At 41.9% G+C, this 23004-nt stretch overlaps 1 protein-coding gene across 4 annotated transcripts in view; it reads right to left on the bottom strand.

Annotated features, from left to right (window-relative positions):
• Window positions 1-23004, bottom strand: part of LOC140212762 (FXYD domain-containing ion transport regulator 6-like) — a 64270-nt gene that overhangs the window by 17228 nt on the left and 24038 nt on the right. The window lies entirely within an intron of this gene.

Here is a 23004-nt window from a genome sequence, read left to right as displayed (position 1 = left end):
TGTCATCACAGGTTCACACATATTGAGCACACAAACATGGTGAGAGTAGGGTATGCTCTCCAACAAGTTTGTTCTTCTACTCATTGCAACAACTCCACTTCATTGCAGGTTCAATGTTAGTCTAAAAATGCTGATTCTACTATTGTCCTAGTGAGCACAAGTTCAAATGTTCATCACCTTTGCAGCACTTTGATTGATTCTAAGTTTGTGAAAAAACGTAGGGGGAAAAATTTAATTTTAAGCACAATTATTGTAGCCCTCCCCTCAGCTTGCTCTCTTCTACTGTTCTAGGGTAAAGAAATTCGGTGGCAGGGTGGAGATACGTCTCTACCAAAGGAGGTGTAAGGTGCTCCTTCCCTCCGCTAGCCTGCAGGTTACCTTTGAGCAAGGTGTAGCACCTGCCCAAGGGTGACTCGATCAGGGTCATGTGAATCCATGGGAGCAGGTGGTGGATGGTCGTATGAGCAGCTGGTGCATATCACAAGTCCTGGTTATGAGACCACTGATGCCAGGCAGGCAATCTCTGGCTGGGGTCACCAATCTTGTAAAGATACTACCCAGAAGGAGGCAATGGCAAGCCAATTCTGTAGCAAAATTAGCCAAGAACAACCACATCATGCGGCACAATGCATAATGATTATGATGATGGCAAGAAAAATCAGCAGAGTCAGTGCCTCTTGTAATGAAATTGGTTCAACCCTGTTAGCATCCTTGCAGATTTCCTCAAACCTCTCAAATCCTCTCAACACTAGGGGTAGTAATTATGCTCTTACCGTTCCTTTGTAGAGGTTCTGGAAGAAGGTTCCCATTTCTAACATCAAGCATTAAACTCAAATATTCTGTGGCAACTCATCGGACTTGCTGTATCAAGGTTTCCATGGACATAGACGTCTAAGTCCCTCTGGTCATCTACAGTTGGCTTCCATTACCGCAAGGGTACCGCAAGGCTCAGTGCTGGGACCCCAGTTGTTTACAATATATATTAATGACTTGGATGAGGGAATTAAATGCAGCATCTCCAAGTTTGCGGATGACACGAAGCTGGGTGGCAGTGTTAGCTGTGAGGAGGATGCTAAGAGGATGCAGGGTGACTTGGATAGGTTGGGTGAGTGGGCAAATTCATGGCAGATGCAATTTAATGTGAATAAATGTGAAGTTATCCACTTTGGTGGCAAAAATAGGAAAACAGATTATTATCTGAATGGTGGCCGATTAGGAAAAGGGGAGGTGCAACGAGACCTGGGTGTCATTATACACCAGTCATTGAAAGTGGGCATGCAGGTACAGCAGGCGGTGAAAAAGGCGAATGGTATGCTGGCATTTATAGCGAGAGGATTTGAGTACAGGAGCAGGGAGGTACTACTGCAGTTGTACAAGGCCTTGGTGAGACCACACCTGGAGTATTGTGTGCAGTTTTGGTCCCCTAATCTGAGGAAAGACATCCTTGCCATAGAGGGAGTACAGAGAAGGTTCACCAGATTGATTCCTGGGATGGCAGGACTTTCATATGAAGAAAGACTGGATGAACTGGGCTTGTACTCGTTGGTATTTAGAAGATTGAGGGGGGATCTGATTGAAACGTATAAGATCCTAAAGGGATTGGACAGGCTAGATGCAGGAAGATTGTTCCCGATGTTGGGGAAGTCCAGAACGAGGGGTCACAGTTTGAGGATAGAGGGGAAGCCTTTTAGGACCGAGATTAGGAAAAACTTCTTCACACAGAGAGTGCTGAAACTATGGAATTCTCTGCCACAGGAAACAGTTGAGGCCAGTTCATTGGCTATATTTAAGAGGGAGTTAGATATGGCCCTTGTGGCTACGGGGGTTAGGGGGCATGGAGGGAAGGCTGGGGCGGGGTTCTGAGTTGGATGATCAGCCATGATCATAATAAATGGCGGTGCAGGCTTGAAGGGCCGAATGGCCTACTCCTGCACCTATTTTCTATGTTTCTATTACATATTCCGCAAATGCATTACCCCAGAGTTCTCTACATAGGGTCATAGAGCACTACAGTACATAAAAGACCATTCAGCTCATCTAGTTCATGCTGAGCTGTTATTCTGCCTGGTTCCATCACCCTGCACCTGAACCACAGACCTCAGTGCCCTCCCCATCCATATACTTAACCAAGCTTTCCTTAAATGTTGCAATCAAACACACATTCACCACCTCTGCCAGAAGCTTGGTCCACACTCGCACCACCCTCTGAGTGAAGAGGTTTTCCTTCAGGTTCTCCTTGAATATTTTACCTTTCACCCTTAACCTATGACTTCTAGTTCTAGTCTCATGTTGAATTCTATTTTCCTCTTCTCAGTCCACCTGACCAGTCTAATCCATTGCTAACTTTCTGTAATTTACAGCTTTCAATTATTTAGTTTATTTTAGTTTCATCATCAAACTTTTTAATTGTGGTTTCGAGGATCATTAAAGAAAAAAACCCAGAGAATGCTCCTGTAAATAGTCACTAGAATTACAATTGGCCTATGTGTTTCTATCTCACTGAGAGCCAGGTTTGGATCTAAAGTTAGACCTGGGTGTGTACATGGAACCCCCACTATTTACTTCCCTGATTATCTTCAGGGGATCAGTGTGGGATGATCAGAGGGTTGTTCTGTCACCTCTATATTAGGTCACTAGTTCCAGTCACCCCTTTCCTCCCAACCCCACAAAATAGAGATTTTTCTCCATTGCTGAAAATATGACTTCTGTGAGACTTCAGGCGAAGCTATGGCCCAGAATGGACAGAAGTAAGGCAATATGATCACAAATTTAAGGTGCTGTTTTGGATTCAGTTGGCCTGTGAAATGAGTGCCAATGACTCATCAATCAGTTGTAGTCCAAGTTAAGCCCTCTTGTGTGTGGGGACAGAAGGTAAAATGTTCCTTGAGCTTACATTGGGCTTTGTTGGAACAGTGCATGAGGGCAAAGGCAAGGGTTGGAGTAGGAGTGATGGAAAATCAAAACTACGGATTACAGCCACCCAGGGTCATGCTTGTGAAGGTGTTCTATAACATGGCCACCCAGATTGTTGGTATGTCACCAAAGACTCTCGCAAATTTCTACAGGTGTACCATGCGGAGCATTTCCAAAATGCTGGAGGAACTCAGCAGGCCAGGCAGCATCTATGAAAAAGAGTAGAGTTGATGTTTCGGGCCGAGACCCTTCATCAGGACTCCAGTTCTGCAGAAGGGTCTCGGCCCGAAACGTCGACTGTTTACTCTTTTCCAGAGATGCTGCCTGGCCTGCTGAGTTCCTCCAGCATTTTGTGTGTGTTGTTTTGAGTTCCAGCATCTGCAGGTTTTCTCTTGTTTGTGGAGAGCATTCTAACTGGTTGCATTACCATCTGGTATGGAAGGGCTACTGCACAGGATCGGAAAAAGTTGCAGAGCATTGCGAAATTCAGCCAGCTCCATCATGGGCACTAGCCTCCCCAGCATCAAGGACATCTTCAAAAAGCAACGACTCAGATGACAGCATCAATCATTAAGGATCCTCATCACCAAATACGTGATCTCTTATTATTACTACCATCAAGAAGCAGGTCGAGAAGCTTGAAGACACCCACTCAACATTTTAGCAAAAGCTTCTTCCCCTCTATCATCAGATTTCTGAATAAACAATGAACCCACTAACTCACTATTTTTACTCTCTTTTGTACTACTTATTTAATTTAATTTTTTATATTCAGGTATATTTTTATTGTAATTTTTTGTCTACCACTGTAATGCTGCTGCAAAACAACAATTTTTTTGACATATGACAGTGATATTAAACGATTCTGATCTGTATCTAACTTCTTTAACAAGAGGATCAGGACGATTGATTGTTAGAATTCTTCTTGATATAATCTCCAGTTTCTTTACCATGAGACTAAAATAAAACTGACTTTCCTTTGAAAGATGGCTAGAGTTCGGCAAAAATCCTAAACACAAATGTGAATGTAGGGGAGAAAAGACTGAATAATAGCTACTAACTGAGTGAAAGTGAGTAGGCAACTGCTTTCAAATGGGTAAACGGAATTGTTCAGAGGGCTGTAGGGAAGGGCGAGGGAATATGATGAGTCAATAGTGTCCTTTTCTTCTGTATCAATTATCTGTAATTTTCTGGATTTCTTCATGTATCATTGCCATTGGCTAGGATGTTGATGGATCAGCTGACTGCATTATATCCACTACTTTCCTGGCACAATGGGCTCTTTGTGGTAACAGATAGAAAATATGCTTATTGGTGACCGATTTCTTCAGAGCATCAATATAGAGTCATGAGGTCATAGAGGACTACAAAGAAAAAAAGCCTCATAATTTTGTATATCTCTATCAAATCTATCCCGTTTCTCATAAGAGTTACAGAGCATGGAAGCAGGTCCTTTGGCCCATCTAGTCTATGCAAACTGTTATTCTGTCTAGTCCCATCAATCGGCACCTGGAGGATCCATGTACTTGTCCAATCGAACCCACATGCACCTCTTTCACTGGTAGCTTACTTCACAGTGGCACCACCCTCTGAGTGAAGAAGTTCCCCCTCAGGTTCCCCTTAAATATTTCACCTTTCATCCTTAACCTGACTTTTAGTTCTCGTCTCACTCAATCTCAGTGAAAAAAAAAGTCTACCTGCATTTACCCTATCTATACCCTTCAGAATTTTACACATCTCTTTCAAACCTCTGCTCATTCTCATAGAATCATTGAGTCATACTGTTAGAGTGAGTTTTTTGGGTAGATGATTTGTTTACACTTAAATGACTTTGGCCACCAGACTTCTATTTTAACTGTTGACAATGTGCTTCCTAAAAGGGTGTGAACACCAGATGCTCGCCGTAGTTTGACCTGATGCTGTAGTTTCGAAGACAGTATTAGCTATACGTTATAAATATTAATTGTCTTCTATGTTAGCACGGGAAATGCCAAATAAATGATTCATAGACTTAACTTACATTCCTAAAGGCTGTGGATACCATCCCAGACATGTTGGCGTCGGAAGGAAAGGATGGTGTGATATTTTGTATGTAGCTTCAATAGGAAGCATTGTCTATAACTTTTTAAGTAGCGATTGCCTTTGTGTTTAGCATATAAATATCAAGTCCACATTGAGATAGTAGACCTTTCTGCGGAAAGCGTCTCCATCCGTAAGATGCCTGCTGTACCTTGTTGTGTTGAATAAAGAAGCTGCTTTGTATCTACCAGTGACTCTGTCTCTCCGGTAATTTCATCCACGCTACAACAATACAACATCAAAACAGGCCCTTCAACCCAAACTGTCCACACTGACTATGTTGCCCATTGAGCAAGTCCCATTTGCCTGCATTTGGTCCATAGCGGTCTTCATTTCTCCTATACATGTACTGACCGAGGTGGCTTTTAAATGTTGCAAATTCTCCTATACTCCAGGGAATAAAACTGTAAGCTATTCAACTTTTCCCTATGACTCAGGTCCACAATTTCTGGCAACATCCTTGTGAATTTTATCTGTACTCTTTCAATCTTATTGATACCTTTCCTGTAGCTGGGTGACCAGAACTGCACACAATCTCTACATGAAGGCATCCAGATGGTAAAGGCAATATATATAACCATGTTTTGCAGTATATGCCAAAAAGATGATTTGATAACTAGCCTGTGTTATGTTATATGATTTACATCAGAAAAAGAGGCCATTTGGCCCAACTCACTTACGTTACCCATTTTACTGCTGGTGGGAGTTGTGTACAGTAGTAGTAAGGTTGGGGATGGTATTAAACAGGAAATTAGAAATGTGTGCAATAAAGGAACAGCAGTTATAATGGGTGACTTCAATCTACATGTAGATTGGGTGAACCAAATTGGTAAAGGTGCTGAGGAAGAGGATTTCTTGGAATGTATGCAGGATGGTTTTTTGAACCAACATGTTGAGGAACCAACTAGAGAGCAGGCTGTTCTAGACTGGGTATTGAGCAATGAGGAAGGGTTAATTAGCAATCTTGTCCTGAGAGGCCCCTTGGGTAAGAGTGACCATAATATGGTGGAATTCTTCATTAAGATGGAGAGTGACATAGTTAATTCAGAAACAAAGGTTCTGAACTTAAAGAAGGGTAACTTTGAAGGTATGAGATGTGAATTAGCTAAAATAGACTGGCAAGTGACACTTAAAGGGTTGACGGTGGATATGCAATGGCAAGCATTTAAAGATCGCATGGATGAACTACAACAATTGTTCATCCCAGTTTGGCAAAAGAATAAATCAAGGAAGGTAGTGCACCCGGGGCTGACAAGGGAAATTAGGGATAGTATCAATTCCAAAGAAGAAGCACACAAATTAGCCAGAAAAAGTGGCTCACCTGAGGACTGGGAGAAATTCAGAGTTCAGCAGAGGAGGACAAAGAGCTTAATTAGGAAGGGGAAAAAAGATTATGAGAGAAAACTGGCAGGGAACATAAAAACTGACTGTAAAAGCTTTTATAGATATGTGAAAAGAAAAAGATTGGTTAAGGCAAATGTAGGTCCCCTACAGACAGAAACAGGTGAATTGATTATGGGGAGCAAGGACATGGCAGACCAATTGAATAATTACTTTGGTTCTGTCTTCACTGAGGAGGACATAAATAATCTTCCAGAAATAGTAGGGGACAGAAGGTCCAGTGAGATGGAGGAACTGAGCGAAATACACGTTAGTAGGGAAGTGGTGTTAGGTAAATTGAAGGGATTGAAGGCAGATAAATCCCCAGGGCCAGATGGTCTGCATCCCAGAGTGCTTAAGGAAGTAGCCCTAGAAATAGTGGATGCATTAGTGATAATTTTTCAAAACTCTTTAGATTCTGGACTAGTTCCTGAGGATTGGAGGGTGGCTAATGTAACCCCACTTTTTAAAAAAGGAGGGAGAGAGAAACCAGGGAATTATAGACCGGTTAGCCTAACATCGGTGGTGGGGAAACTGCTAGAGTCAGTTATCAAAGATGTGATAACAGCACATTTGGAAAACGGTGAAATCATCAGACAAAGTCAGCATGGATTTGTGAAAGGAAAATCATGTCTGACGAATCTCATAGAATTTTTTGAGGATGTAACTAGTAGAGTGGATAGAGGAGAACCAGTGGATGTGGTATATTTGGATTTTCAAAAGGCTTTTGACAAGGTCCCACACAGGAGATTAGTGTGCAAACTTAAAGCACATGGTATTGGGGGTAAGGTATTGATGTGGATAGAGAATTGGTTGGCAGACAGGAAGCAAAGAGTGGGAATAAACGGGACCTTTTCAGAATGGCAGGCAGTGAGTAGTGGGGTACCGCAAGGCTCAGTGCTGGGACCCCAGTTGTTTACAATATATATTAATGACTTGGATGAGGGAATTAAATGCAGCATCTCCAAGTTTGCGGATGACACGAAGCTGGGCGGCAGTGTTAGCTGTGAGGAGGATGCTAAGAGGATGCAGGGTGACTTGGATAGGTTAGGTGAGTGGGCAAATTCATGGCAGATGCAATTTAATGTGGATAAATGTGACGTTATCCACTTTGGTGGCAAAAACAGGAAAACAGATTATTATCTGAATGGTGGCCGATTAGGAAAAGGGGAGGTGCAACGAGACCTGGGTGTCATTATACACCAGTCATTGAAAGTGGGCATGCAGGTACAGCAGGCGGTGAAAAAGGCGAATGGTATGCTGGCATTTATAGCAAGAGGATTCGAGTACAGGAGCAGGGAGGTACTACTGCAGTTGTACAAGGCCTTGGTGAGACCACACCTGGAGTATTGTGTGCAGTTTTGGTCCCTAATCTGAGGAAAGACATCCTTGCCATAGAGGGAGTATAAAGAAGGTTCACCAGATTGATTCCTGGGATGGCAGGACTTTCATATGATGAAAGACTAGATGAACTAGGCTTATACTCGTTGGAATTTAGAAAATTGAGGGGGAATCTGATTGAAACGTATAAAATCCTAAAGGGATTGGACAGGCTATATGCAAGAAGATTGTTCCTGATGTTGGGGAAGTCCAGAACGAGGAGTCACAGTTTGAGGATAAAGGGGAAGCCTTTTAGGACTGAGATTAGGAAAAACTTCTTCACACAGAGAGTGGTGAATCTGTGGAATTCTCTGCCACAGGAAACAGTTGAGGCCAGTTCATTGGCTATATTTAAGAGGGAGTTAGATATAGCCCTTTTGGCTAAAGGGATCAAGGGGTATGGAGGGAAGGCTGGTACAGGGTTCTGAGTTGGATGATCAGCCATGATCATACTGAATGGCGGTGCAGGCTCAAAGGGCCGAATGGCCTACTCCTGCACCTATTTTCTATGTACTGCATTAATATCCTCTCACCTCTTTCCATTTCAGATATCCCACCTCTCCCGGAAGTTCCGGGAGTCTCCCACATATTGATAGTGGCTCCCTGATACCCGGAAATTATATACAATATCCCGCAAATTGATTTTTTTGAGAGGGAGACAGAGAGGGAAAGGTAGAGCGAGAGTAAGCATCCTGATTGGTCTCTCTTCATGCTAAGTAGACCTATCAGTTTTCTCTGTGGGCGGGCTTTACAGTCAACCTCAAAAATAATGACGCTGTTGCTCACTGCACTGTCTGCAACAGTGACTTTTCTTTTGCCCATGGTGAGTTAAAATGTAAAAGACATGTTGAGGTGAGTTTAACAGGTGTCATTCGTTCATGAACGTAGTTAACGTTATTTAAGCTAGCTGGCTAGCTGCTAAGGAGCTACTCTATTGATGTCCTACGTGATGACGCCAAACTCCCTGTAGACTTGCTTAAAGTTGTAATAGAATAAACATGATAATATAATATATGTACATATTTTAATGCCACATTTTCTGCATATATCCAACTTGGTTTACAGATTAGACAAAACCACTAAATAAAGTATTACAAACACCCTTGGAGGTCAACAGGGGTGGGTGGATATGGGGTTGCGGGGGACGGGGGTGCTAACTCCCTGAAATGAGTTTTTGCAGGGTGGGAAGTCTGCCATTTAATTATATTGAAATAATCATTGAACATTTTTTCATGCATGGTTATCTTCAATTCGATTTGAGAGAAACCACTTCTAAAGAGACAGAGCCAGAGAATTACACAGCACAGACCCTTTGGCCTACCAATTCCAGGCCAAAATCTAACCACCCAATTACACTAATCCTACATTAATCCTATTTTATTTCCTCATGTTCTGATTGGCTCCCCTCAAACATGACTGCTCACCTACACCCACACCCTAAGGGCAACCTACAGTGGTCAGTTAAGCTACCAAGCTGCATCTGTTAGTGATATAGGAGGGAACTGACGCACATGAGGGAAACCAGGCAGTCACAGGAAGAACATACAAACTCTACAGAGATCAGGATTGGACCAGATGCGTCACTGTGCTGCCCTAGATTAATTTCTGCATTCTTGCCATACCTTCAGGTCCTTAATTTTCTCTGAATGCTAAAAAAAGACATCATGGATTCAGATAAGTTACAAAATGAGTATGAAAGATTAACAAATTAACCAGGAGCATACAACTCAGTTACAGTCATTGTTTATTTCATCTGCACAACTTAGTGACATAATGAAGTTGATTTTAAATTAGTAACTAATATGTGGAAGTCACACCCTGTGGTTGGGTAGGATTACTTATCCACGCTTAGAGTTGATTCCTGGACTCCAAAGAGTAGTAGTGAGAAATATCCATAAATTTGTTTTTTTTTAAAAAGTGAATAAATAAACCAGTGATTAATTTATTCCCTGACATACTTACTTGCTAATTTGGAGACAGCAAGCAATGAGAGAGGTGTTAAAAATCCTTGTGACATGCTTAATATTTATAACAGTGAGACCAAGAAGAGCATAATTATGGAGTTTCAGCCAGATACAATGGACAAAGTCTCTGCCTACTGAACAAAAATGAAGTGGACTCCATCCTGTTTTCTCCCATAAAATAGAAGTTGATAAGACAATTGTTCTTTATTGTTTCGTGCTGATTTTCAGTGCTCGGTGTGTTAAGCACAGTCACTCTATATTCGTGAATGAGAACATAATCAATATGCTTGTATCCTAACGCACCTTTAATCAATGGATGATCTCATGGTACAATTAAATCTGCTCTGTAAACTGGAGTATTTTTCCCTTCAGAGTTACAGTAAAAGCTCTGATGTTTCAGCATCCTCGGGGCTTTGATAGTGTTGCACTAGTGGGTTTTCTTGGACTCTTGGATGTTACTCCTATTAATACATAAACACACTGCATTTATTGCACTTCAATTTTATGCATTCCACAGTATGATTATATAGTTATTTTCCAGTGACCCAATGGGTTCAAAGGCAATCGAAAATATACAAGCACTCCAGATTCCATTTCCAGTTGCAAACCTCCTCACGTTCTTGACCCCTGGTGCACTGGACCAGTTCTGGCTGCACAGACAATGCACAAAATAGTTCCCAGTTCTGGCCATGCACACTGCTTTCATTCTGGACTCCTGGCTTACTTTATGGTCTAATGAATGACCCAGATGTCGACCCATGAGGATTTCTGAACAGTCAGATGCCGGATTATTGGAGTTCACTTCTCTTTCAGTCTCTTCTGGTGTTAATTCCCAGGTTACACCACATGTGATTATCAGTTTGTTGACTGGCCACTCATATTACAGAAGGAAATCTATTCTGCAAGATGTTTGCTAACCTGGAGATGAAAACCACTGAACCATATTGGATCTAGAATCTTTAACTGATTTGCATAATTTATGACAATAATCTCAGTTTTCAATGTCACAGATGGGCTCTGTTTTTAACAGAAACTTGGGGCAGAATTATACAGGTTTACTGTGAAGAAAAATATGCAGTCACCTTCCCACTCATTTTATAAAAATGCCTCAATGTCCTCGTTTCTTCCAAAGAGGGGAATTAGTTCTCTCTTCATTCCTTATTGAATCCTGAACATCTTGAAAACCTTAAGCCTTAGGCCAGCACATAGGAGATTTTGCACTTTATCCAACCAGGAACAACTTAATTGAGCAGTCTAGAATTTATGCCTGGGATCATTTGAGGGGGGAAAATGCAGGGAGTTTTGCCTTGTATCTAACTTAGACCTACCCTGGGATCATTTGGTGGAGGAGCATAGAAGGTACTTTGCTTGATAACTAACCCACGCTATTCCTGTTCTGTGAGTTTTTGATGAGCATTAGAATCATCCAATTTGCGTTTCATTTCTCCAGTGCTGAGACCACATTGCGAACACCAAATTTAATTGGAAGAAGTATAAAGGAATCTATGAGCAAATAAAGATAGTATGACCTTAAGTTCAAAAGTGAAATGTCATCAGAGATTGAGAGCATCACTCACTTGTTGGTTACTCACCTTGCAGGATAAGATGTTGCTTTCTAGAATGCTCTGGATTTAATTTTTTTTGGATTTAAAAAGAGAAATAGGAAATTACAGGGAAGGGTCAAGAACACAAGAGCAAATTACAGTGAAGGTCATCCTGTCGACAGGGAGAGGCTGATTGTGTGTTGGTTCCACTCTAGTAATATCTGGGCTGCATCAGAATGCCATGTTCCTCGTGTGATGGAAAGTCTCCTCGACATATTCAAAGAAGCCATCAATTTTTCAAATAAGAAAAATGACTTGGCTTTCTGCCCAGTCTCTGCTCAATGGAAAAGCTGCTTCAGTTGAGTGGGTTCATTATACACAGCCTTCATCTGCCAACCCTCCACTATTGTCCTGGAATCTCCAGGTAGTGAAGATTAATATTCAAGCGTGACTGAGACCGAAATTCTGGAGAGTAACCGCAGTGGAACAATGATAAATAAAATTCTTTTCAGCATTCACATCAGTGAGTGATAAAAACATATTGGAGAAATTCTGAAGGGAAGTGAATGCTGCTCAGAAACAAAGGATTTTTGACTCGATCATTTTTGACACTTAGTTTTCTAACAGGGCTTGTTCACTTTCTAGATTGCCTGTGGGAACTCAATTTGATGAAGAATTATGGACATTCCAGGTGATGCATTGTGAGCAGCGTGGTTGGAAGTGATTTTCCATTGAACAGTACAGGAGACAACAGGCTGATAGGTCAGAGTGGGGAATTAAAGTGGCAGGTTACAGGAATCTCAAGATATCCCTGTAGACTGAATGTTGGTGTTCTGCAAAGTGATCACTCAATCTGCCTTTGCTTCTCCAGTGTAGAGAAGACCACATTGTGCACATTGAATACAGGAGACTACATTGTGCAGTGGACATTACTGTGAGCAATAAAGAGATTCTACAACCAGACACATCTTCTCCTCTCTCTCCATTTCATCATTTTGCAAGTGACTCCTTGCAGTGATACAAGGGAGAGTGGGTTTTCTAGATTTAAGAGTGTGAAAGATACCCTGCCTATGCATAAATACACTCAGTGGCCAGTTTATTATACCTACTAGAGTGGCCAGCGAATGTATGTTCATGGTCTTCTGCTGCTATAGCCCATCTACGTCAGGATTCGACATGTGCGTTCAGAGATGCCCTTCTGCACACCATTGTTGTAACACATGGTTATTTAAGTTACTGTCACCTTCCTGCAGCTTGAACCAGTCTGGCCATTCTCCTCTGACATCTCTCATTACAAGGCCTTTACGCCCACAGGACTGTCACTCATGGGGTAGTTTGTTTTGATTTTCATACCATTTCTCTGTAAACTCTAGAGACTGCTGTGTGTGACAATCCCAGGAGATCAGCAGTTTTTGAGATACTCAAACCACCCCATCTGGCACCAACAATCATTCCATAGTGAAAGTTACTCAGATCACATTTCCTCCCAAATTCTGATGTTTGGTCTGAACAACATCTGAACCTCTTGACTATGTCTACATGCATTGAGTTGCTGCCACATGATTGACTGATTCGATATTTACATTAACGAGCAGGTGTACAGGGTACCTAATAAATTGGCCACGGAGTGTATGTCTGCAGTTTGGACATGGTTTAATTGCCAACTAGAAATCTAAGAAGTGCCTTCATCAGAATGAAATGATTAACATTTTAAATTTATTTAAGCTTTTTTGGACTGTGATTAGAAATATTAAAGTGGTCAAGACCGTTTACTCCCAGGCTGTTTCAGGGCTTTGGATGCCAAGGTAATATTTTGCCAACTGTGCAGTTTAGCATCTTCTGACAAGGGTGTGAGGAGATGTGATTTTTATATGATGAAATGTGACAATCTTTTTAATATTATAAATGTGGCAGGGAGCTGTGACAATGAAAGATCAGTTCCTTGCTTAACAATGAACTGGTTGACCATCTGGAACTTTCTCTCAGTTCTGGTGCTCTTACTCATATAGTGGCCAAGTGGTTAGGGCATCGGTCTAGTGATCTGAAGGTTGCTAGTTCGAGCCTCAGCTGAGGCAGCGCGTTGTGTCCTTGAGCAAGGCACTTAACCACACATTGCTCTGCGACGACACCGGCGCCAAGCTGTATCGGCCCTAGTGCCCTTCCCTTGGACATCAGTGGCGTGGAGAGGGGAGACTTGCAGCATGGGCAACTGCCGGTCTTCCATACAACCTTTCCCAGGCCTGTGCCCTGTAAACCTTCCAAGGCACAAATCCATGGTCTCACGAGATTAACAGATGCCTATATACTCATATAGACACTTCATAATTTGAAGTTCAACCTGGAAAAGTGTGAAGTGGTTCACTTTGGAAGGCTGGATTTGAAGGTGAAATACAGGGTTAATGGCAGGATTCTTAGCAGTGTGGAGGAACAGAGGGATCTTGGGGTCCATGTTCGTAGATCCCTCAGAGTTACTGTGTAAGTTGATAGGGTCGTTAAGAAGGCGTACAGTGTATTGGCTTTCATTATAGAGCCACAAGGCAATGTCAACCACACATGGAATATTGTGTTCATTTCTAGTTACCTCATTATAGGAAGGATGGGAAGTTTTAGAAAGGGTGCAGAGGAGATTTACCAGGATGCTGCCTAGATTGGAGTGTAGGTCTGATAAGGATAGGCTGAGCGAGCTAGGGCTTTTCTCTTTGAAGCAAAGGAGGATGAGAAGAGACTTGAAAGAGGTGTACAAGATGATAAGAGGCATAGACAAGGGAACGCCAGAGACATTTTCCCATGGCAGAAATGGCTAATACAAGGGACATAATTTTAAGGTGATTGGAAGTAATGGGAGGGATGTAAGAGGTAAACTTTTGCACAGAGAGCGCTGCCCGGTTCGTAGAGGCAGATACATTAAGGTCATTTTAGAGAATATTAGACATATTGATGATAGAAAAACAGAGGGCTATGTGGGAGGGAAGGGTTACATTGAGCTTAGAGTAGGTTAAAAGGTCAGCACATCATCTTGCACTGAAGGGCCTGTGCTGTGCTGTAATGTTCTATGTTCTATCATGTGAATGAATCATAAGAAATCTGAGTCGACCTAGAGGCCTAATGGCCTTGAGCTCTACTCAGCAATTTGCGGAGACGGCCTGAAATAAATTTGACCAAGTTACATCTTTACCTCAGAGCAACACAGAGTAATGACAAAGCCCAGTCAGTAGAGGGAGTGTGCTGCACTCTGCCTCTGAATTTCTCTATGTTAATGTCAATCATTAGGAAATTGTGAAGTGACCCAACAAAAAGATTTAGGCATGAATTGCTGGGCAATTACCTCTCTGTGTTTGCTGCTCAAAGAGGTTAATTGCCCACTACAATATGAGTTAGATAAAAGGATTAAGCTGCAAACCTTATTTGAGGGATCTTGGACAAATTGAAACATTAACAATCATAGCTGGTTATGGAAGGCGTGAACAGCAGCATCCTGGCTCAGAGGGAGGGTATGCTTGACTGGTCTCCCAGCACCATAGTTACAACAAAGCAGAACAAGATTTGCATTGATATGGTGAATATCCCTTTTACATCCCCTTCAGGACATCCTAAGTGAATTAAAGTTCTTCTCAAATGCAGGCAGAGTTGAAATGAGAGTAAAGTTTTGCACAACAAGGTCCCATAAACAGCAAATAGATTATGAGCAAAATACTGCTTTTTGTTTTTGGTAAAATTAAATGAAAGATGAATGTGAACCAATGGGATAATGTTCCAGATCTTTACTGAAACAGTGCAACCACGAAGAAGGCACTCCAGTGGCTCTACTTCATTAGATGTTCGAGGAGACTAGGTATGTCACCAAAGACCAGCAAATTTCTGCAAATGCACCGTTGAGAGAATTCTGGCTGGTGCATCACCATCTGGTATGGTGGTTCCGACGCACAGGATTGAAAGAAGCTGCAGAGTCAGCTGGCTCCATCATGGGCATATCTCCCCACCATTAAAAACATCTGAAAACAGCATCCAGCATGAAGGATCATCACCATCCAGAACATACCCTTTTCTCATTGCTACCATCAGGGAGGAGGTACAGGAGCGTGAGGACACACACTCAATGTTTTAGGAACCGCTTCTACCCCTCCATCATCAGATTTCTGAATGGTCCATGAATCCATCAACACTACCTTGCTATTTTGTGGTCTTTTTTCACTATTTATTTTTATATACCACTTATTGTAAATTATAGTACAAATCAAAGGTGGCGACGAATCAGCATACAGGAGGGAGATTGAAAATCTGGCTGAGTGGTACCACAACAACAACCCCTCACTCAATGTCAGCAAGACCAAGGAGCTGATTATTGACTTCAAGAGGAGGAAACCGGAGGTTCGTGAGCCAGTCCTCATTAGAGGATCAGAGGTGCAGAGGGTCAGCAATTCTCAATTCCTCTGTGTTTCTATCTTGGAAGACCTGTCCTTGGCCCAACGCATAACTGCAATTATGAAGAAAGCATGCAGCATCTCTGTTACCTTAGGAGTTTGTGAAGATTCCGCATGACACCTAAAACTTTAACAAACTTTTATAGATGTGTGGTAGAGAGTATATTGACTGGTTGCATCACAGCTTGGTACGGAAACACCAAAGACCTTGAAGGGAAAATCCTACGAAAAGTAATGGATACGGCTCAGTCCATCGTGGGTAAAACCCTCCCAATGATTGAGCACATCTACATGAAATGCTGTCACAGGAAAGTAGCATTTATCATCAGGGACCCCCACCGCCCAGGTCATGCTCTCTTCTCACTGCTGCTGTCAGGAAGAAGGTACAGGAGCCTCGAGATTTGCACCATCAGGTTCGGGAACAGTTACTACCCCTCAACCATCAGGCTCTTGAACCAAAGGGGATAACTTCACTTGCCTTATCATTAAAATGTTCCCACAATCTATGGGACTCACTTTCAAGGACTCATCATCTCATGTTCTCGATATTTATTCCTTATTTATTATTATTTATTTCTTTTTGTATTTTCACAGTTTGTTGCCTTTTGCACAGTGGTTGAACAACCAAGTTGTTGTGGTCTTTCATTAATTCTGTTATAGTTATTATTTTATTGTGGATTTATTGAGTATACCTGCAAGAAAACAAATCTCAGGGTTGTAGGTGGTGACATATATATACTTTGATAATAAATTTACTATGAGCTTTGATAATAAATCTGATTCAGATTCTGACATGCCATCATCTTATTACTACCATCAGGGAGGATGTACAGGAGCCTGAAGACCCACAGCTTATCATTTTAGGAACAGCTTCTTCCCCTCTACCATCAGATCTGAACAGTCCATGAACCTGTGAACGTTACCTCTGTATTCCTCTTTCACATATTTATTTATTATGGTAACTTATTGTGATTTTTTTTTATGTCTTGCATCATACTGCTGCCAATTTCACAACCTATGTCAGTGATAATAAACTTGATTCTGATTCTGGAATGGCCTCTTCTCATTACCACCGTAGAAGAGAAGCTACAGGAGCTTGAAGACCTGATTCTGATTATGCTGTGTGATTTGGTACTGGAGACAATAGTGGAATATCCAGATGTTTCATTGGTAAGGCAATACCTCGGCCAATGCCACACTCCTGCAGCGGACTGTTTCTGTGTTCAAGCCTGCACAGGTAGAGTGCTACAAATGATGACTGGCATTTGCGATATCTCTCCCGGCAAGGGAGCCACAATATATTCCTGGTCCTGCCATCGCGGCAGAGTGAAAGGGAACCCGCTAAGTGTAGCAGCTGGGAACTGCATGGCTGCCTCAGGCTTTTAAGAAACATATGAATCCCTGCCCTTTCCTTTATGGACTGAACGTGTGCAGGATGTCCAGTGACTGCTATATGAAAAGAACCTTTCAGAATATAATGTACATTGCTGCTGTCATGCTGTGTTTTTGTAAGCTTGCTACTGGGTTTGCTACAGAACAGCCTTTCAAATGGATGATCCAGGATATTGACAGAGGGAGGGTGAAACAGTAATCAGCCAGCCAATGCAATAATGGGAGCTTTAATCCTTCAGCGATGTCTGTCAGCCATCTCAGACTACATACAGTCCTATTTCATATTTCAACTCAAGCTTGCCTTCCAAAAGCAGAATTAAGAGAATGCATTTGGCATTTGAAAGCCTAAAACCAGCTAAATCCTCCATCATTTTCAAAGAAGAGTGAAGCAAAAGATCAGGTCCTTTGGCCCTTGATGTTTGCACCAAACATGATGTCAAATTAAAGTAAATCTCTTCTATCTACACATGATTCATATCCCACCATTCTCTGTGTATATTCAAGTGTCCATTTAACAAGCTCACAAACATCACTATTGTATTTGCTTCCACCACTACCCTGGCAGTCTGTCTGAGGCACCCACTACTCTCAGTGTGAAAACGTACCCCACACTTTCCCGCAACATCTTAAATGCATTCCTTCCAGCATTTGACTTTTCTACTGGGGAAAAAGACTTTGACTGTCTACTCTCTCTATTCCTCTCATAACCTTATAAACTTCTATCAGATTTCCTCTCAGCCTCTGATGCCTCAGAGCAAACAAACCAAGTTTGTCCGACCACACCTTATTGCTCATACACTCTAATCCAGGTTGTAAACTGGTAAACCTCTTCTATAATCTTGGCAAAGCCTTCACATCTTCTCTGTAACAGGGTGACAAACTAAACCCTCGCATGTGCTGTCACCCCTTACACAGAATACCTCCTTGCACTGACTTCTACATCATTTCCAATACCAACCACACCTTTTTCTCCTTCCAGTCTCCCAGCCTCTGCTTTAAGTTTTCTACACCCTTAAACCACACCCAGATTCCCTCGGTACTGACTCAGCCTCAGCTAATGAAGTAACTAGTTACAGCTAGTAGTATTGATGCAAGTTAAATTGAAGTTCTAAATATAAAACTCCAAACTAAATACTAGCTATGAGGGAAAAACTGGATAAGTTGTTGCTTTCTTTGACCGACATGAAGCTGCAGTAAGACTTAATTCAGGTATTTACTCAGGAAAGAATAAACAGCAAAGATCTACTAACTTCAACTGAGGGATCAAAGTAACTGGCAGCAGGATTAGAGGAACAATTAAGACTCTGAGGATGGTTGGGCTCTGGAAATCACTGCTTTCCAAAATAGTCAAGGTAGAAAGCCTTACCATGTCACACCCAATCAGTACTCCCCAGATTTACCACTCACCCACACATTAGGAGCAATTTGCAGAGGCAAATATACCGATTGGCATATCATTGAGGTGTGGGTGGAAATAGGAGCTTCTGGGAAAACTCATATGGTCTCAGGGAGAGCAGGCAAGCTCAAGATTGAATCTGGGTCACTTGAGTTGTGAGACAGCAGCTCTATTAGTTATGCCACTGCATACTTGAAGGTCTGTGACCTGAAAGGCTCCAGATGAAAGAATGTAAGGAATATTGTGTTCAGTTCTGATCGGCTCATTATAGGAACAACATGGAGGCTTTAAAGAAGGTGCAGAGGAGATTTATCAGGATGCTACCTGGATTAGAGAGCATATCTAATGAGAATAGGTTGAGTGAGTTAGGGCTTTTCTCTTTACAGTGAAGGAAGATGAGACGTGACCACCCTGAAACATCTGGACAGCAAAGATGCATACATCAGGATGCTCTTTATTGATTACAGCTTGGCATTTAACACCATTGTCCTCTCAAAACTAATCAGTAAACTCCAAGACCTGGGCCTCAATAACCCCTTGAGCAATTGGATCCTGGACTTCCTCACTTGTAGACCCCAGTCAGTTCAAATTGGCAAAACCATCTCCTCCACCATCCCCATCAGCACAGGAGCACGGCATGGATGTGTACTGAGGCCCCTGCTCTACTTGCTTTACACCTATGACTGTGTGGCTAAGTACAGCTCCAACTCCATAGACAAGTTTGCTGATGACACCACTGTTGTGGGCTGTATCAAAGAAGGTGATGAATCAGCATACAGGAGGGAGATTGAAAACTTGGCTGAGTGATGTAATAACAACAACTTCTCACTCAGGGTCAGTAAGACGAAGGAACTGATTGTAGATTTCAGGAGGAGGAAACCAGAGGTCCATGAGCCAGTAATCAAAGGATCAGAGGTGGAGAGGGTCAGTAACTTTAAATTCCAGGGTGTCACTATCCAAGAGGACCTGTCCTGCACCCATTATTTAAATATAATTGCAAAGAAAGCACAACAGAGCCTCTGCTTTTGGATAATGGAATTGATGGCTTTGTGGCAAAGTTTGCGGATGTACAAAGATAGGTGGAGGGGTAGGTAGTGCTGAGGAAGCAATGCGATTGCAACAGGACTTAGACAAATTGGAAGAATGGGCAAAAAAGTGGCAGGTGGAATACAGTGTTGGGAAATGTATGATAATGCATTTTGGTAAAAGGAACATTAGTGTGGACTATAATCTAAATGGGGAGAAGGTTCAAACATCAGAGGTGCAGAGGGACTTAGGAGTCCTCATACAAGGCTCAAGAGCTGAGTGTGTAGTAAAGAAGGCAAATGCAATGTTGGCATTTATTTCAAGGGGAATAGAATATAAAGGCAAGGAGGTAATCCATCAGACATAACTTAGAGGTGATTAAATGTTTTTTTAAAATTTGAAATTACATTGATGCATCAAACATTCGCAGAAAAGGAATTAACTAAAAGAAGTCCTTTTGCCCTCTCCTGTTGTACCATGAGTTAGTTATAGAACGAAGCTCCCTCAGCAGTGCCCAGTGCTAGATCTGAACTTTACCAAATGACATTCAGCGCTTCTTGTACTGGGCTACTTTTACAACCTCTCTAACAGAAAATGCCAATGTGCTCCCACATAGCACTAAATATGGGGTATTTTCATCCTTAATCCAAAGGTTTATAGTGACATGGGAAAGATTTGATAGGAACAGAGGGTGGTATAACTGCCAGAAGAATTTGTTGAAGCAGGTCACAATGACAACTCTTAAAAGACTGTTGGACAGATAGGGATAGGAAAAGTTCAGAAGGTTATCGGTCTAGCTTGGATGGGCATCTTGGTCAACAGTGACAAGTTGGGCCTGTTTCTGTGCTGTATGACTCTCTATTGCTTGAGGAACTGGGATGCAGATCTTAGCTCACATGGCTTTCTTACCATTACTTTAGATTATAGTTTGCTTCCATTAATTCATACGTCATGGGTGTAACTTGAGCATGCTTCCTGTTTGAGTCAAGGTATAGTTGTAATTCCAGTCACATAGAAACATCTCAGGCATCAAGAATGTTGAAACTTGCCTTGAGAAAGGGCAGGGCAGAAGGAAATGATATTATACAAATGAAGATGGATCCAATTTCAATCCAATTATGCTTGCTCTTCCTCACTGCCCCATTACTTTATGCAAGTGAAATGGAAATCAAAAATGATGGAAGCACTCAGCAGGCCAAGCAGCATATGTGAAGAAAGAAATCATGTTAACATTTTAGGCCAAGGAACCTACATTAGAACTGACTTTGATCAGAGTAGCAGTTCTATTTTTAACTGAGATTTCCAGCAGCTGTTTCACTTTCTATCTTTGCCCATCCGTGGCTCAATGAGTTGCAGTTCTGAGCCATGAGCTTGTGGACTGGAATCGTGCTCCAGAGAATCAAGTGTAAAGTCAGTGTAATGCTGAGGGAGTGCGACACTGTTGGAGAAGCAGTCTTTCAGATGAAACTTTAGAGAGAGCTCCTCTTCTCCTTATCCTGGGCCCAACGTATTGATGCAATTACGAAAGAGGTACATAAGTGGTGATACAGTATTTCATTAGGAGTTTAAGGGTATTAGGTATGTCACCAAAGACTCTAGCAAATTTCTACAGATGTACTGCGGATAGAATTCTGTCTGGTTGTATCACTGTCTAGTGTAGAGGGGCCAATGCACAGGATTAGTAAAAGCTGCAGAGGGTTGTAAACTCAGCCAGCTCCATCATGGGCACCAGAGTCCACACCATTGAGGACATCTTCAAAAAGGCGATGCATCAAAAAGTTGGCATGCATCATGAAGGACACCCATCACCAGGACATACTCTCTTCTCATTACTACTATCAGGGAAGAGGTACAGGAGCTTGAAGGCACACACTCAATACTTTAAGAACAGCTTCTTCCTCCTCTACCATCACATTTTTAATAGCCCATGAACCTATGAACACTACCTCATAATTTTTGCTTCTTTTTGAACTACTTATTTTTAAAATATATCTCTTATCATATATCTATTGCACTGTACTGCTGTCACAAAACAACAAATTTAATCTGATTGTGATTCTGATTCCTGTTTGCAAGTGCTTATTACAGGTCCTATGACACTACTTGAAGAAGACAGTGGTTCTCTACTGTCTTCTGGAGTCTGTTTCCCTTCTTAAGAATCAGAGGTAACTTGCTTCTTCTCCAGTTTTCAGCTGGCTGATTAAGCTAATTTGGTACTTGGAGAGTCTGTCACAGGTGGGGTAGGAGGTACTTGATCAGAAGGGTGTGTAAGAACCTTTGGAGATGCTATGTTATTTCCAACATGTGCTCCCCATGAACAGAATCAAGGAATTCCATGCCTTCCCAAATGTACCCCCTACATTTTAAGTGGTCAAGGGTGATTCATGTGTCAACAAGAATATTACACTTCTTGCAAGATACTGAGAACACTGAGAATATTTTCCATCTCTTTCCATCTGGTATTATTTTGCCCAGATGGATCTGGACAAGAGTGTCACTTTAAGGAGTCCAATGTTGGGGGTCAAAATAACTGAATAGAGTTCATGATCCAGGGAATATGGTCCTGGGAAAGGACGTTGACATTGGCTCGAATCCTGCTGCTGGATTCAGAGTATCTTCTGGAGCAGGAAGGAATATATCTCTCCCATCTCATCTGAAACCTGTGCTCTTGAGTTCTACATCCCTCTAGTCTCTTAAAAAGGTTTTCACTATCCATCCTATTTAAGCCTCTCATAATTTTGTAAAACTCCAGAAGGTAAACCCTCAGAGATGTCAACTCTATAAGGTCAAATTCCAATGGAAATAAACAAAGATAATCCAATCTGGTTCTAAGTATAGCCCTCCATTCCAGTGCTGGATTGTGCTGTGGAATTGTTACTTTGAGTTTGACTTTCTTATGCTTGTTTGTGTTTGTATATAATCACATATATATTTGTTACAATTGCCACTGTATTTTTCTAGAAACATCTTGTGGTGGATGTTACATTACTTAAATCTGGCTATATCATTGGTTAATGTTACCAATGGAATTTACTGTTTTCAGTAGTTGGGCATAAGAAGGCCAGACCACCTTTGTTCACTCTCCTCATGCTTCTTCTCCCTTTGTCTTCTTTGCTCTTGTAACACTTAATAAAGTGATTGTATGCAACAGTTTAATGCCTCATTCTTCACTTCCAAAGAACCTTTGGATCGCAAAAGCATCAGGATCCAACACCGGGCAACATCCTGATGAATCTCTTTTGCATTCACTCTGTTGCTACTGCATTCTTCCGGTTCTGCGGTAACCAGAACTGTACACTGTGCACCAAGAGTGGTCTAACCAATGTTTTGGACAGCTGCATCATGGTGTGCACACTAACTGCTGTTGGAGAGCAAGGGAAGAATGGTTTGGGTCCTTGGTTTTCAAATGTTGAGCAGATAGCTCATTCTCTCATCTGCTTCAGTAAATGATAGCTTGGAGCTCAGCCTCATAGAAAGTGCATCTGAAAACACTGTCTGTAGATTGCAGC

This window comes from Mobula birostris, chromosome 20 (assembly GCF_030028105.1).
Source record: "Mobula birostris isolate sMobBir1 chromosome 20, sMobBir1.hap1, whole genome shotgun sequence".
NCBI classification, from domain to species: domain Eukaryota; kingdom Metazoa; phylum Chordata; class Chondrichthyes; order Myliobatiformes; family Myliobatidae; genus Mobula; species Mobula birostris.
The sequence above is the reverse complement of the archived record's forward strand: the minus strand, read 5'-3'. Positions and strand labels throughout refer to the sequence as shown.